This window comes from Buteo buteo, chromosome 17 (assembly GCF_964188355.1).
Source record: "Buteo buteo chromosome 17, bButBut1.hap1.1, whole genome shotgun sequence".
Taxonomy (NCBI): domain Eukaryota; kingdom Metazoa; phylum Chordata; class Aves; order Accipitriformes; family Accipitridae; genus Buteo; species Buteo buteo.
In genome coordinates, this window is record NC_134187.1 from 7,406,134 (window position 1) to 7,420,718 (window position 14,585).

Consider the following 14,585-nt stretch of genomic DNA (forward strand, 5'->3'; position numbering starts at 1 on the left):
TAGCCATCACATTTCTCATTTAAAAAAGGCAGCTTCCTTTCTCTCTTTCCTTTATGTTCAAATGGAAAACGAGCCAGCAGTCTGTATCCAAAAGTAGAATTCAGGTGCCTGAATCTCACTTTTGTATAGGTACTTACATCTAAGAGAGAAGAAGGACTTTAAAAACACTACTCTCTTCACTATTTCCTGCTAAATATCTTCTACATCAACATACTAGTGTGCAGTGTCTGTGTGTTGCCTTCCACTGTACTGGGAATTATTTACATATAAGGTGGCAGTAGACCTCTAGAGTCAGTGACTCCATTCCCCTTTCTGCATTTGGCTTTTACCTGTTTGCAGACAAATCTCACATGGTCCCTTAGTTGTCCAATTGCATACTATGTTACAGGGAAAGAAAGGCCTGGACTTAGAAAAGGAACTTAAAGAGAAATCAAGTATTGTAACAGAAACAATAGTCTGAAAAAAAATGTGTTTGCAGAGCAGCTCATTGAATAGAACTGAATGGTGGTTGGATTAGGATTTTCTGATCAAGCATGGCATAGTAATCTTGATAAGCTACAATGACAGTCTGGACAGCAGCTCTGCCAAGGAAAACATCTGGATCATATAAGACACAGATGTGGCCAGAGGTTATAGAAGGAAGAGTGGCAAAAGCAACACCCAGCTAATAGGTCTTAGCGAATAGGAAAATAAAAATCTTTTAATCATGACAAAAAAGTTTGTGATTAAAGACTCAGCATTTAATTTTACTATTTTCAGTGGCTGCAGGTCTGTTTAGGACTTACAAACATGAAGCAGATACCACATCCATCTTGTTCCTTAAATCAGTAAACCACAGATTACCAGTCCCTGCATGAATTCAACAGGGAAAATACCCTTCATATTTCCTCTTTTTATTTGCCCTTCCTAAGCATTTACTATTTATCCTGCTAGAGACAAGATATGCTTGTACTGCGCATGGATTACCACAGATCAGGGACCATTCCTGATGTTGCAAATTTTGGACATGGCCACTGCTTTTGAAAAGCAGGGAGTTAGAAGCATTAGCCATATCAGTGCAAAAGAACAGTCCCCATTTAATTTACTAGCTATACCTATGGGTGATAGGTATTTGGCTTGGCCCAGAAGGGTTATTCTTACATTTTAAACTTGTGCAAATCCATAGTATCATGAAAAAATAGGGAAGAAATGGACTCTTATGTGTTACCTACTTTATACCTGTTCCAAGGCAAGATCAGCATCACCTAAACCACTCCACAGATGACTATTGAAACTGTCATTATTACACAGTAGCATAATATGATGACATTTCTGCAATCCATTCATCATAGGCTTTTTATGCAGGAAGAAATACAATTGGAAGAAGTTCTGCAGTGTGCTGAACTGCCTTTTAATTGCTTCTTTCAGTGTATTCACCTGTAGGCAATTTCTTCCAAGTCATCTTCTCGGGAGAGTCAGGAAACACATTTACAATATTTTCATTTTTCATGTGATGAAGCTTTGAAAGAGTGCAAGAAGGAAGGTGATGATGGCTGGATGGACTTGGATTCAAGACCATGGCTAATGCAAAGTGAAAGTAGAAAAGAATCAGATACTTTCTAATGAAAATAAGAACAACTCTCGTTAAACATCTATTGTGGTTACATAGTTGAAAAGACAAGGTCCTTCCAACTTTCCAAATCTGCTGAGGCTGCCTCTGCTTGCAGTAAGAAGTGGTGCATGGTCACAGTCTTGAAACCTGCTGTGTTTCATTCTGCTGGTGTTGAGTTCAAGATAGCAGAATGATTTGCTCTCTCAGGCCCTGTAATACACATCTGATCTTCATCAAACATTTTCATTAAAGTTTCAGAATGAAAACTGCCTTCAAAATCACAGATTTTCCTCTCCTGCTAAAGAAAAAATCTATTCCCCACTTTTTACTTGGGAATCAAACCCTTAAAAAATCACATTTTTTTCATTCCAGCCTACCTAGAAAGGCAAATAGAGGCTATTGTTAAAATTTATAACTTAACTGTTAAATGAAAGCTATTTAGAAACCAACCATTTGGGAATAGAAAAAATCACAGGGTTCCATTCCAAGAACATTGCCAATAATAGCTGGAATTGAGAACACTGGCTTTGGTATGCTTTTTCTGAACATAACGTAATTGAATCGACATGTTCCTATGGAAAGTTTTTATATTGATGAAACTGCATTTTCTCATTAAAAAATGCCAGGTCTAGTCCTGAGCACATGGAGTTAAGTTTTTGCAGCATCTCAAAAGAAAATTATAGACATGATTATCTCTAAATCATCTTCCCACCCAGTAGACAGATGTCAAAGATCAGCACTATTTCTAGCATTAAAACATTTACAACATCCTTTAGCAGCTTGTGCTTCAGTGTCTCTGTCTTTTCATTTAACACATACAATGCACTGGGACCAAACTAGCCAAAAATCTTTTGTGCGAAGCACTATATAATACACATTCAAAAGACATTCTTTTGCTTGCATCAGCAGGACTATGGGAGAATGAAACCAAAACAAATGAATGTAGGACTGCAATAAGTGTACTCGTAATTCTCCTAATGTTTAACGTATCATTGACTAGCAGGTGCTAGAAAGATCTGACTGTACACATACACCAGAACATTTGATGTCAGCTCGGCAGGATTTCTGTGGTCTTCAGTATTTTCTTCCAGGCAGAACTGGAGTCTCTGTAATCCTCCCAAGTCCTGTGTAAATGGACCTGCAGTTCTGATTGGAATAGCAGCCCCCTATGTCTTTCTAAAGTTCATCCTTGCTTTCCAAGGGACAAATAAATGCTCTGGGCTGCTGGACCAGGGGAAGGAAATGTCCAGGGCCTCTGCTGCAACATGCAGTCACCAACACCTGCTGAAGAGAGAGCATGCCATCGTGTGGTGACAGAGCCTCACCACAGCGGTGTAATTTTTCACCACCATGTAGATGTAACCGAAGATAAATGTACAGTGAGGGAGGATCCTCCAGACCCCACCAATTTCCCTGCTCCATTTAATTCATTGGAAAATGCCTCAAATTTGTGTGTGTGTGTGTGTCTGTAGTATTGCTCCGCTCGGGCAGAGCTTTCGGCGGCCACCACCAGCAAAAAGCATACAGAGGCTGAAAGCTGGGGTGCCACCGGGAGGAGGTGACTTGGTCCCCCGTGATGCAGGGAAGACCCCTGGAACTGCTACCCCCCTCTCTGAGCTGTACCAGCCTCCTCAGCCTCCCGTGAGGAGGGTGGTTTCTCCGTTCCACAAGCGTGGCCAGTCTATGCACAGTCAGGACCCGTTGGCTTTCTCACCTCCGCTTCACGGAGCTGGGCAGGAGCGCAGTGCTCTGCACCAGCCATGTGAGGTGTCTCTTGGGCATCACAGAGATGGGAGATGCCAACTTCACCAGTACAGTTCTGCTGAGAAGCTCTTGGCAAAGTGAATCTTGCCAGGTGAAGGTCGTGGTTGGGGGCTGAAGCATCCCGAGCTTACCCAGGCATGGTTCCACCCTACCTGACCTGTGGTCCTCCTGGGTAACCGGTGCCCACGCTGGGTCCTTCCTGAAAGGGCACAGCAGAGCAGGGGCATTGCCACGGGGAAAGGGCTGCCGACAGAACCTACGCAGGGCTGCACAGCACCCCACAGCAATTTTAAGTGCGATAGCCGAGCAAAGCAGATCTCTGAGGATGACCGACGTCACAGTGTATTATCGAAGGATAACTCAGTACCTTTATCCTGAGATGCACAAACTGTGAGAAGCAGCCAAGCTCAGGTGACTATTACTTGTATAGAAATTAGACATAACCACAAGACATCATCTGATCTTGATAATGTTACTGACTTCCATACTACAGAATTCCAAACATCTAATTTTGTCTTTTGTCCACAGGATTCAATTACAACACTTCTGCAGAGCTTCTTAGAAAGGTGAAAATGTGTTTCATACCCTGGAGAGCATAGAAGGCAAGGAAAGGGCCACAAGGGGTTATCAGTGTCACCAAAACGGAGGTGGGAAGCATTGCTGGAGGAAATCGTTGGCCTTTCAGGAAGTTTTTGGAGGTGGAAGAGCTGGAAAAAACAGAGAGATTGTCCAGACTTTTCGAAAAGTTGACACATCTTTAGAGGGCGGCTTTCATGAATACCTTCTTGCCTGACACATTTCCATCCTCTCCAGACAGATTGTTTCAAATCTAATCCTTGAACCACTGCATTATTGATTGCAGGCAGACGCAGAGAAAGTAATTGGATCTATTTTATTCCTTCCACAGTTCCCTCTCTGCCTCTTCCACCTCAAAAAGCCTCTCCTCTGATTTCCCTCCAGCCTGTCTCCATGTCCATCTGATCCTTCAGGTGACAGTACTCTTCACCGAAGGAAACACCACAACCCAGAAGCTACAGTATTTTCTTCCTCCCTCTAGATGGTGCCATGGGCTTTCTCTGGGTTAATTAGCACCTCCTAAAATCGAGGCTTTGGTGAGGGATTCACCCAGCTGCAGGTAGAGCGCAGAGGCTGCTCTGGCAGAGGCTGTGTTGCCTTATGGTCAAGAGACAGTATGTGGATAGGAAACATAAACAGAAGGTTTAATCTTTTTTCTTTTTTTGTTTTCAAGTGAGTGCAGTCTGGGATAAGTGGATGCCCTTCTCTGTTGCAAGATCTTTGATCTCTTCCCTCCTTTTTTCATTTCATTTCACTTTCTTACCATCCTTTCTCTGTTGCCCAGAGTGGCCCCCTCAGTGGAATATAAAACAAATCATATGAAAGCATTTAACTGACCTTTGAGACCCAGAGAGCAGGACTTATCTGTAGATAATGTTGTCTGAACTAATCAAAGGCTTTTTATAGTCAAAGGAAGGAAACAGAGGTGGTTCCTCCTGGCCTAAAGCAGGTATCTGAAATAGGTCAGTGCTGCCACTACCAGAAAAGCAACATTTCTCTCCAGGGACTGGATAGGGAGCCCCAGTTAAGCAGTTGAGATGTGTGTCTGCATGGTTGACACATAAAGTTAGGTGAGATGAATAACTTCTAAAAGTTCTAAAGCAGCTAAATGACATTTATTTCTTCTAAGTACTAGGCACAACACAGGCAAAACACAGACAGAAATTAATAGCATCATTTTGTTGTGGTAAACCTTGAAGGACATTGTAATCCCAGCCCACGGGAGTGGTAGGTTCATTTTAGTAATGAAAAGATTAATTCTGAGCCAACTAATCCTGACAAGATGGTTCAGGTGTGGATCAGAGTCCAGTTTCAGTGGTTGAGGCTTTCTTTGCTGGACTAAAGACTAACTCCAGTGAGACCCAAAGGCTTCACACTTGGATGCCCACATTTATTCCTGTGTAGACTTGTTCTGCTTTGACACATTACTCTATCCAGAGGCAAAGACGACAGAGAATCAGGCCTGAGGTTTGCAGCTTTTTGGGTCTGGGCATCACAGGGAGCAGGATGGAGGACAGCTGTGGGCAGAGAGCGTGAGAAAACTGTCCCGAGCTCCCAGGCACGCCTGGGATGGCGATTGCAACAATTCCCACTAAGGGGTGCGCTTCGCCACCGCATTTTTTCCTCTCCCTTCCTTCTATAGGTGTCATGGGGCAATAAAAATAAATACGACTTTCCAAGGAAGGATTTGTAAGTGTAGCATTGCATTGGCAATCTGCAGCTGCAGTTTTAACAGGGAGGCACAGCTTTCCCTAGTCTTTTTTTTTTTTTTTTTTTTCCCCTAGGAAATGCATGAATTGCTGTTTTCTATGTCATTCTGAAGCAATATCATCTGTAATGTTTCTCCTCTATTGTAAGTGGGGGAGTGGGAGGAAATTGCTTGTCACCCAGTGGCGATATGCAGCTTTTATTTACATGGGAAAGCAATAAAATTTATCGTTTCTGAACTGAACATAAGTCACTTGGCTGGAGTTCAAAGCAAAAGGGCATGTGGGCAACCCTGCTTTCTAATGCATAGAGGAGGGGTCCGCTAGGCACCGGTCTGGTCTCTGCCTTGGGCAGGTCATTTACTCACCCACATTTTATTTTCCCCACATGAAAACAAGGCTCTTAACATGAATTGGTGTCATAAAGTCTTGTGATATTTAATTAGATGGTCTTGTAAAACTCTAGAGAGCTCTGAACGGCAGAGTGGAGGTACCTTCATCTGATGGGCAAGTATTAAAGTAGAGACAACCAGAGACCGCTAATAGAGCACTGCGGACAGTCGTGATGCAGCTTGTTTTTAAAACCATGTTGAGAAAACAATGGCAGTAAGTACAGAAAAGAGCCACAGATTCAAGAGCTGGGAAAAACATCTTATACTGGGAGGTCTTTAAGAATTTATCTTTTGTAAAGTGTTAGAGAGTATTTGAGAGTACAAATACATTTATGAGAAAATAGCAGAAAACACTGACAAGTTTTTGGAGCTCTTACGAAGGTCCTAAGAAGAACCAGTATGTGGAAACTAAAGCTTAAACAACTTGCACTCCTGAATCTAGGCTGAGTTAAGAAAGTGCAGTTTCAAATGAAACAAACAGGCACCCAGTTCTCCATCCCTGAGAAATACATTCTGCTGTAGGACACAGTGGGACAAAGAGAAACTCAAGTTATCCAGTAACTATCCTCAGTGGCAAGTCAATTCTCATTTAACTGGCGCTGTGTAGAGGGAAGGCTGGTAGAAATCATTAAACCTCACAATCGGTTGCTTCAACAATCCACTGGAAACTCAGAAAATCAAGCTGAGCCATAGCAAGATGAAAGGATTTTCCTTCCCACATTGTGACCCCGTCATGAGAGAGCAGGGCTGGTTTGCTGACGGGAATGTTAAGTGCTGTGATTTTTGAGTGAGACAAGGCTTGTGGGGAAAGTTAAGATCTCTATCCACAAACTCTGTCCCAGTCATGTCCTTAGATCGTGACTGCTAAAACAACTCTAACCTCGGAGAATTTAAAGGTTATTTTCACCTTATTAAGTCTCTTTTTCTTCCAAGTTAGGTATTTATTTACACAAATCCCTCAGAAGTAACAATGATTTTTTTTTCTCCATTGTGATATGAACGCCTCAATATATTTTCATGGCTTAACTTTGCTCTGGCAAATGCCATCCGCCTCCCTCTAGCTGTATCCACCATGTGCGGTGTGAGGTCAGGCTGGAGAACAAAGGCAAGAGCACCCCAGCCCAGCTGCTATGCCCAAAGAAGACGCCTGAATAACTGCTTTGCATGCAATTCACCTTTCTGTGAAGAAGGCACATCCTAAACAGCTTGGGTGACTCAGGGCTTGGAATTGCCTGGGCCCAACCTCGTTTTTCTCAGTGCATTTTCAGTCCCTAGGATGACTAGCTCAGGCGCTCTGCTTTGTCCTGCAGAGACGTGGGGTTAGATGCACGTCGCACCTCAAGCATCTCCTGCATTTAACCTCATAGAAGGCATTAAACTCTTTATGCTGGTCATCCTCCCCTCTCCAGCTTGCCCAATACTCTGTCTGAAAATGTGACTTATCGCAGCCAAGCTCCCCCATGTTTTCATAAGGACAAAGATGCACCGAGCATGCCACATTATAACCAAAGCATTCACATTTGTCAGAAGAATAGACAGGCTAGCAAAATACGCACCTGAATGTAGCTACTGTATTTTCTGAGGGACCGTTTCTCTCTGCAGAACCCATAAAATGTGTACTGCAGCTGTAGCAGACCTCCATAGAGACGAATGGCATCTGAAAGCATACCTTGATGCAGCAGCACTGCCGGGAAAGCAAGTTCAAAGGCATCCAGCTCTCTCCGGAGGATACAGCTATGTTAGACCCTGCTGGATAGATGACTGGGTACCTGTTTTAGCCCCAACATATTACAAAGAGCTTTTTCTGCCTCAAGGCAGTAATTTGCTGAAGCACATAAGACACATTTCCCACTGGCAGGATGAAAAGAAAACTTTCACCCCATTTTTTTGCAAAACACTACATTATGTCATCTCTGAAAAGAGCTCTATTGTACGTGTGGGCCATGGCAAATATGGACGGAAGAGAACCGAAATGACGGCTTGTGGTGCTTGTATAAACACACATTAACCCTGCATGTCCAGGGTTTCAGCTGAACTCCAAAGCCTGGCTTATACCAGATGGCTTGAATTGCAATCAGTAGGTATTGTGCAGCTTTCTTATTGTGTTTTCTTAGCGTGAAAGTGGTGAAGTGCCTTGTCCATTTTTGTTTGCTTTATAGCAAGACTGGGAGTTCAGGAAAAAATCCTGAATTTTCCTCTCCCAGTCAGATGGTGTGCTGTGTCAGTTTTCCATTTGTATATGTTGGTGAATATTTTTAATCCAGATTGCAACTTGGAAAGATATAGAGCAAAAAGCAAATTAGATTTTACCCAGGGTAATTCTTCTCTCATTTCCTCCAATTTTACACCAGTGACATTAACACAGTTAGCTTTTGATTTATGCTGGTAAAAGTGAGAGAAAAATGGGCCCTTGAAGAGTTGGCTTTAATTCAAAGCAGCTGGGCAGAAAAAAGGTGGAGTGGGAAAATCCCATTTTCCAGGAAAACGAAAGCTCACAGAGCCATTAGCTGTCCCTAAAGATATCTGTTTTAATGTATTGCTCTAGAATTGTAGTTAGTAATTCTTGCTGAATCTAAAACCCACCATGAATGACTGGCTTTCTTAAATCCGTAAGTTAGTAAAAAGCCCAGGGTGGGCTGGAAGATGCTCACATTTAAACTAGAGTTCACACATTGTTAATCTTACTTCCCAGTGCCCAGCCTGGATCACCAAACAGGGGAATTTGTTTATTGTTAAACTACTGAACTACGCAAACTAATGCAGCAGATAAAATTTAACAATTAAAACCATGGACGTTATTCTGTATAAGCTAGGAAACGGTTTCTCACATGTTCTGTTAAAGATGCAGCCTTCGCAATCCGGTAACTTGCTGAAAATTGCTGTTAGCTCTTAATAAAACCTGGGGGAACTGAGTAATTTGCTGTGTTGATTAACATGCATTAAGTAGAGGGACAATAACTCTTTTGTAATAGAATCAGTGATTTAGCAGATAAGAGCAAAATCAAGTAGGTATATGGGTCTGTTTGAATCTGCGCACCAGTTTTATATCCTAATCTTTCATGGCCACTTTGGATGCTCAATACCTTTTACTGTGAGATCACATTCATTTAGATGCCTGCATATGGGTCTCAGTGCCTGCCTTTAAGCACTGGATTTTGATATTTTCTAATATTTTTCTAATCTGCTTGGCATCATTTCACTGCAGGGGTGGTTTCCATGCTTTGGACCTCTGGGTGTCCAGGATGGCTTCTAACGGGTGTTGTCATGACGCATGGCACAGAACAACAGCTTTTCATTCCCCCTGGACTGTGGATAATCCACATTTATGCATCTGAGAGCAGGCTTTTCTCTCGAGGGGCTGCTATTCTGCAAACTGGTTAGGATCCATCTGTTAAACAGGGCACAGTACATTTCTACGAGTGGCAACGTTGGAGGATTTTCTATTTGGATGTGCCTGCCAGGGAACCGCTGGAGAAGGATGGCAAAGATGGCAACACAAAGGCAGAAAGCGCTGATACAGCAGGAACGTGAACACCAAACGTGGTAAAGCTCTCGGGGGTTGCACAGACCCTGGTGGTGCCACCAGCAGGGACCAGCCGAGGTCAGCAGCGAGTAGAAGGAACCACGTTGGTGCATGGTCAAAGCCACGCTGACAGACGTGCTGCCTCCGGCAGCCAAAAAGTCAGGCGTCTTGGGCCAATTTCCTCTTTTTTTTCTTTAAATAAATGAAGGAATAACACAGTCTTTTGTGATTAGCCTGACATGGCAGACTGGGAGACAGAGAGATGGCCCTTTCCAGTCTTTCTAGTCAAAGTGGAAGTGGATTTCTCAGGTGGTACCTTGTTTCCTTGGCCATGAGCAAGCAATGGACCATGGGCTCCCTCTTGTGATGGAAATAAGCAAGAAGAGCTCCAGCCATGAATTACATTATCCAAAGAATTTAGTGAATTTGGGCCGAGCCACAAAACCCATAACTTCTCCAGGGCTTGTACAGCATGCTGGTCCTATTTGGTAGCCTGTCACACACTGGTGGAGCACATTACAGTCCTCCTTGCCTGGTATGTCCCCAAAGCCACCAACAGGCTGCCAGAGGAAGCCAGTTAGATATGGCTACTGCATGTGGTATACATTAGCAAATAGGGTGTTTTGGACCCAGCTGGACCTCCTGTGGCTCCTTAATATTGAATTTGCTGTGGCAAGAGCAAAAAACAGATGGTTTTATTCATCATGCAGTCTGTCTTCTGCAGTAGACCCTTTAACAGCTCAGGCAGAAACGCTGGATCTTTCAGGCACCTGAGGGAATTGTGAAAGCCCAGATCCAGACCTTATCACTCACCCTGCTCACTTCCTATGTGCTACAGCCCATTAACACCATTCCTCTCCAGACCTCAGCACGTTCAGCTCCATAGTGGCGATGACCTACACCGCCAGCTCCACTGCTTTCCCTTATTGCACCGTCATCTGCTAAACACCTCACCTAAAAGATTATGCAATTCTAAAGCCAAAAATAACTTATTTCCCTGCTCTTTAGGATTTTACGGTTGGCTGATATAGAGCAAAGCCTGGGACCAAGGGACAGAGTGCAGATTAAACTGAATTTAGGCAACAATTATTCTTTTTTTCTCTGCAGAAGAGCCACACAGGGAGGGACTGTATTTTCTCACCTTTGGTCTGGCTTGCGCTCTCATTCCAAGGGAGGAGAGAGGACATATCAGTGCCTCAGCAGGCCTCAGGAAGCAAGTTGTTATTTTTTTTTAATTTAAATCACAGTTCATACAACCCTGAAGTGAATGAGCTGCTACCTGAGGGGTCCCAGCCTCCATGCAGACATATGTTTTCAGCTGCTTGGCCAAATGTCTTCTTGCTCCTAAAATATTTGCAAGTGTACTCAGAGTGAGAAAAGGGACTTTTAAAAAATGATTGCAAGATGTGAATCTTCAGTTCAACAGTATCCACAGAACTGTCTTCTTAGCAGCTCTCAAATGTTAAAGGAGACATGGGCAGCCTCCAAGGAAATCCTTGACTGGGGACATTCAATAGAAGATGCTCCCTCTTTCAGAACTGAACTGAATCCTCAGCAGAGGGTGGAGCAGCTGACAAGACATTTTTCTTTAGCAAATTGTCTCACAATTTCCTTTTATTTTTTTTCAGTCCCTTCTGGGCTGAAAATACAATGCTCTAAATTTCATAATGGAATAGAAATTACCCAAGTTGTTTCCCAATGAACGGCTTTGAAGCTAAAACTCTCTGATACATTTCACATCGGTAACACAAAAGCATTTCATATTGGGTTTGGGGTTTTTTTACTCCTCACTTCACTGGCACCCAACCAATGAAAAATCATACAGGAAAACACTGGCAGGAAAATGGAAGCAAAACCCCCAAATCAAACACATCAGTAGTAATTCAAAATAAAGGCAACATTTTAAAAAAAACTAACTGGATTTCAGGACATTCTTCCAAACACGATTGTACCATTTCTTAATACCAATAATCCTTCAGACAGCCTCAGGAGGATTTAATAGGAAATTGCCTTCCTGAAGAGCAGGCATTCATATGACATGTAAGACAGTTGCTTGCAATCAATATCCAACTTAGAACTCCTGGTACATTTAAGGGCATCTGAATTCATATAATCATAGAGTACTTTGGGTTGGAAGGGAACTTTAAAGGTCATCTAGTCCAACCCCTCTGCAATGAGCAGGCACAAGAGGTGTGGCTCCAATAATGTTTTACTAATGATTTACTATAAGTTTGCTCAGATTGCTTAGATACTTAGAAACTGGGAACCACGTGCACAGACACATACACCCACAGATGTCCCCAAACCCTGAAGGCAAGATAGAAAAGGACCTTTAAAATAGTGCTTTTTTTTTGCATTCCTCAGACTTTTCCATATATGACTTCATGCATGTTAGTTGTCAGCTAAGAACCGTTAGCTAGAAACTAGAACAACAGCCACAAAATGAAGCATGAAAAAGCCCTCAAGGATTTTGCACATCACTAAAAACACATGAAGCACAAGAGCCACCAGCTGTGTTCGGAAACCAAAGCTTGCTGCTGCTCTGGCCATCCCAGACAGGGGGTCCAGTGGCCTGCTATAAGATGCATCTTGAAAGACTCTGAGTGTTACTGCTCAATTTGGATAATGCTTGGTAGCTTTGTACGATGGTGTCAGGCCTGCAGAGCCCTGAAGATCTGCAGTTGCACAGGTAGAGTCAGAGGACCCCAGACCCTGTCCATCCACAGCCTGCTACCAAGTAGCTTTAAAACTGCAGAGGCTGTGGATTAGCACCTCGAGGGCTATAAGTGACCTCAAGGTGACTGGAAGTAACATGTCACCAAGGTTAACAAGACAGCAGATATCTTGATACTGGCCTCTGACATGTTGAGTTGCCTCTGTATGAAGAAGGGCTCCAGCCTAACCTCAGTCCCCAACTTGTCCATTGGCCTCACTGCTTATGGAATGGCTCATGTTTAGACTCAAGTGTGGCATATGCTGACTCTGCAGAGAAACTTGGACGCTGGAGGAAACTACCCGGACCTTGAACCCAACCCCCCCCATGACTTAGAAAGCCAGGATTGGTCTTGTCTAAGAGACCATCTGCAGCCTCCATGCTGTACTTTACTTAACCTCTCATTCTCTGCCCTGGACCCAGCCTTATGTGCGAGCATTGTCACCATCATGTTCTTCTCCAAAAAGAAAAGAGCAGCAACATCCAGCATGGGAAACCAGGCGTTCACCCAATAACCCCCAGCAATTCCCCAACTTGCAGTCAGAATAACAAGGTTGGCCAAAATACTTTCTTCCCCTTCACACACAGACCATTTTTAAAGGTCTAGGAAGGTCATGCTGCTAGCTGCATGCCTTAGAAAGCAAATGAAATAAAATGGGGGACTGAATTGTTTCACTAAAGGAGGAGAACTCAAGTGCAAAGGGCCCAGCTTGCCTTTTCCTTGGGACCACTAAAACCCTTCAATTTGCTTTTATCCTGAACACTTGTCCTCAAAGACAGCAGAGAGACCAGCCCTTTCCCAGGGGTTCCATCCACGCCAGAGCCTGGCAGCGTTCCTCCTCCAGACCAGCAGCCCTCCTACACGATGTCTTGAGAAACAGCTGCTGGTTCACAGGCCAACTCATGTCATGACCCTTCCCATATATATTTGTGCTCTTTGCTAAAAATACCATGGTCCCTTTCAACTCACGTGCCCTACTGGAGCGAGGAGCACCATGCACCACCCTCTGTGCTGTAGCAGAGGTTGCTAGCCGAGCCAAGAGGACAGCACAGTACGTGCTTTGATGGCCAGCAGCTCAGGGATGGATGAAGGAGAAAGGCAGTTCTCCCCCTTGGTTCTTCTTCCCTTCCTTCACGCTATTGCGTTTTTTTAATCCACTCCTCCTGGTCCTATTTGTAACCATGATGCCAAGGCCTGGGGGTTTTTTTCCAGTGTTTTGAAGGGCATTGCCAGTTCCTCTCTTTGAAGAGCACCAGAAGGATATGGGGTGACAACCACAGCTCCTGCAATAGGGGCAGCTCTGCAATTTCCTTGCAAATTTACAAACCTGTGATTACTTGAAATCTTTCAAACAAACAGACCTACTGCTGTGAAGAGGCAGGGCTGCTGTCTCTTCTCTCCTCATTCAGCCACTCTTCTGCTCAGGCCTGGGCATCTCTTCAGGCTCCATAAGACCTAGTGTAGGTGATGAGGTTTCCAGTACAGAATCTGGGAAGAGTGGGTGCTTTGAAGGAGGCTTCAAAGAGTCTACAAGTTAGATATGGAGCTGCATGACTTAGTCATAAGAAATACTGAGCCTCTCTGGAGGGTGCCTCACCATCAGCCTGCGCTAGTGGGAAGGAGCATCATCTACCTGGACCAGACTCAGTGTCATGCTGGGGGGGCTGTAAGTGTCATCCCCTCTCTGACCTCTCACCAGGGCCTCCCACCACAGCAGACACGGCTCTGCCGTCTGCTTCCTTCGCTGCGGCTGCATCTGGCATGGCCTCCCCCTTGAGAGCTGTTCCCAGAGACAGAAAAATAACTAACGGAGAGAGAAAGCATCCCCTGAACTGGAAAACCTGACTAGAACAGTCAAAGCTGCCTCCTCTGTTGGGCCTGGAGGTGGGGGTAACGTGCTGTGGGTATAACATGTTTGGTAAAGCACCAGTGCAAACACCAAGGACCTTGAATTTATAGGCTTTGGGAGGACAGCTGGGGTTTTCTCAGGCTTCCTCGGTGGGTGCTGGTGCTTGGAAAGCAGCTGGTTCCAGAAGCGCTGGTACCCAGACTGGCCGTGGTGCCCACACAGCTGTGAAAATGCGGGACATCAAAGATGGTGCAGGTAGGGGTTGGCTACTCGTCCACCTCTTGGAGAAGAAATGGCAGCTGAGTTAGCCTGGTCCCGGGTGGGTTAAAGAACAGATCAGCTCCTTACAGGAGCAGAGGGCATTAGGAAAACTTCTGGGAGAGAAAAGCAATAAACCTCATTGAAGCAGGCTGACTTGGAGGCCTTTTAAAGAGTGACTCAGCCAGCATCTAGCGATTCTGGGTAAGACT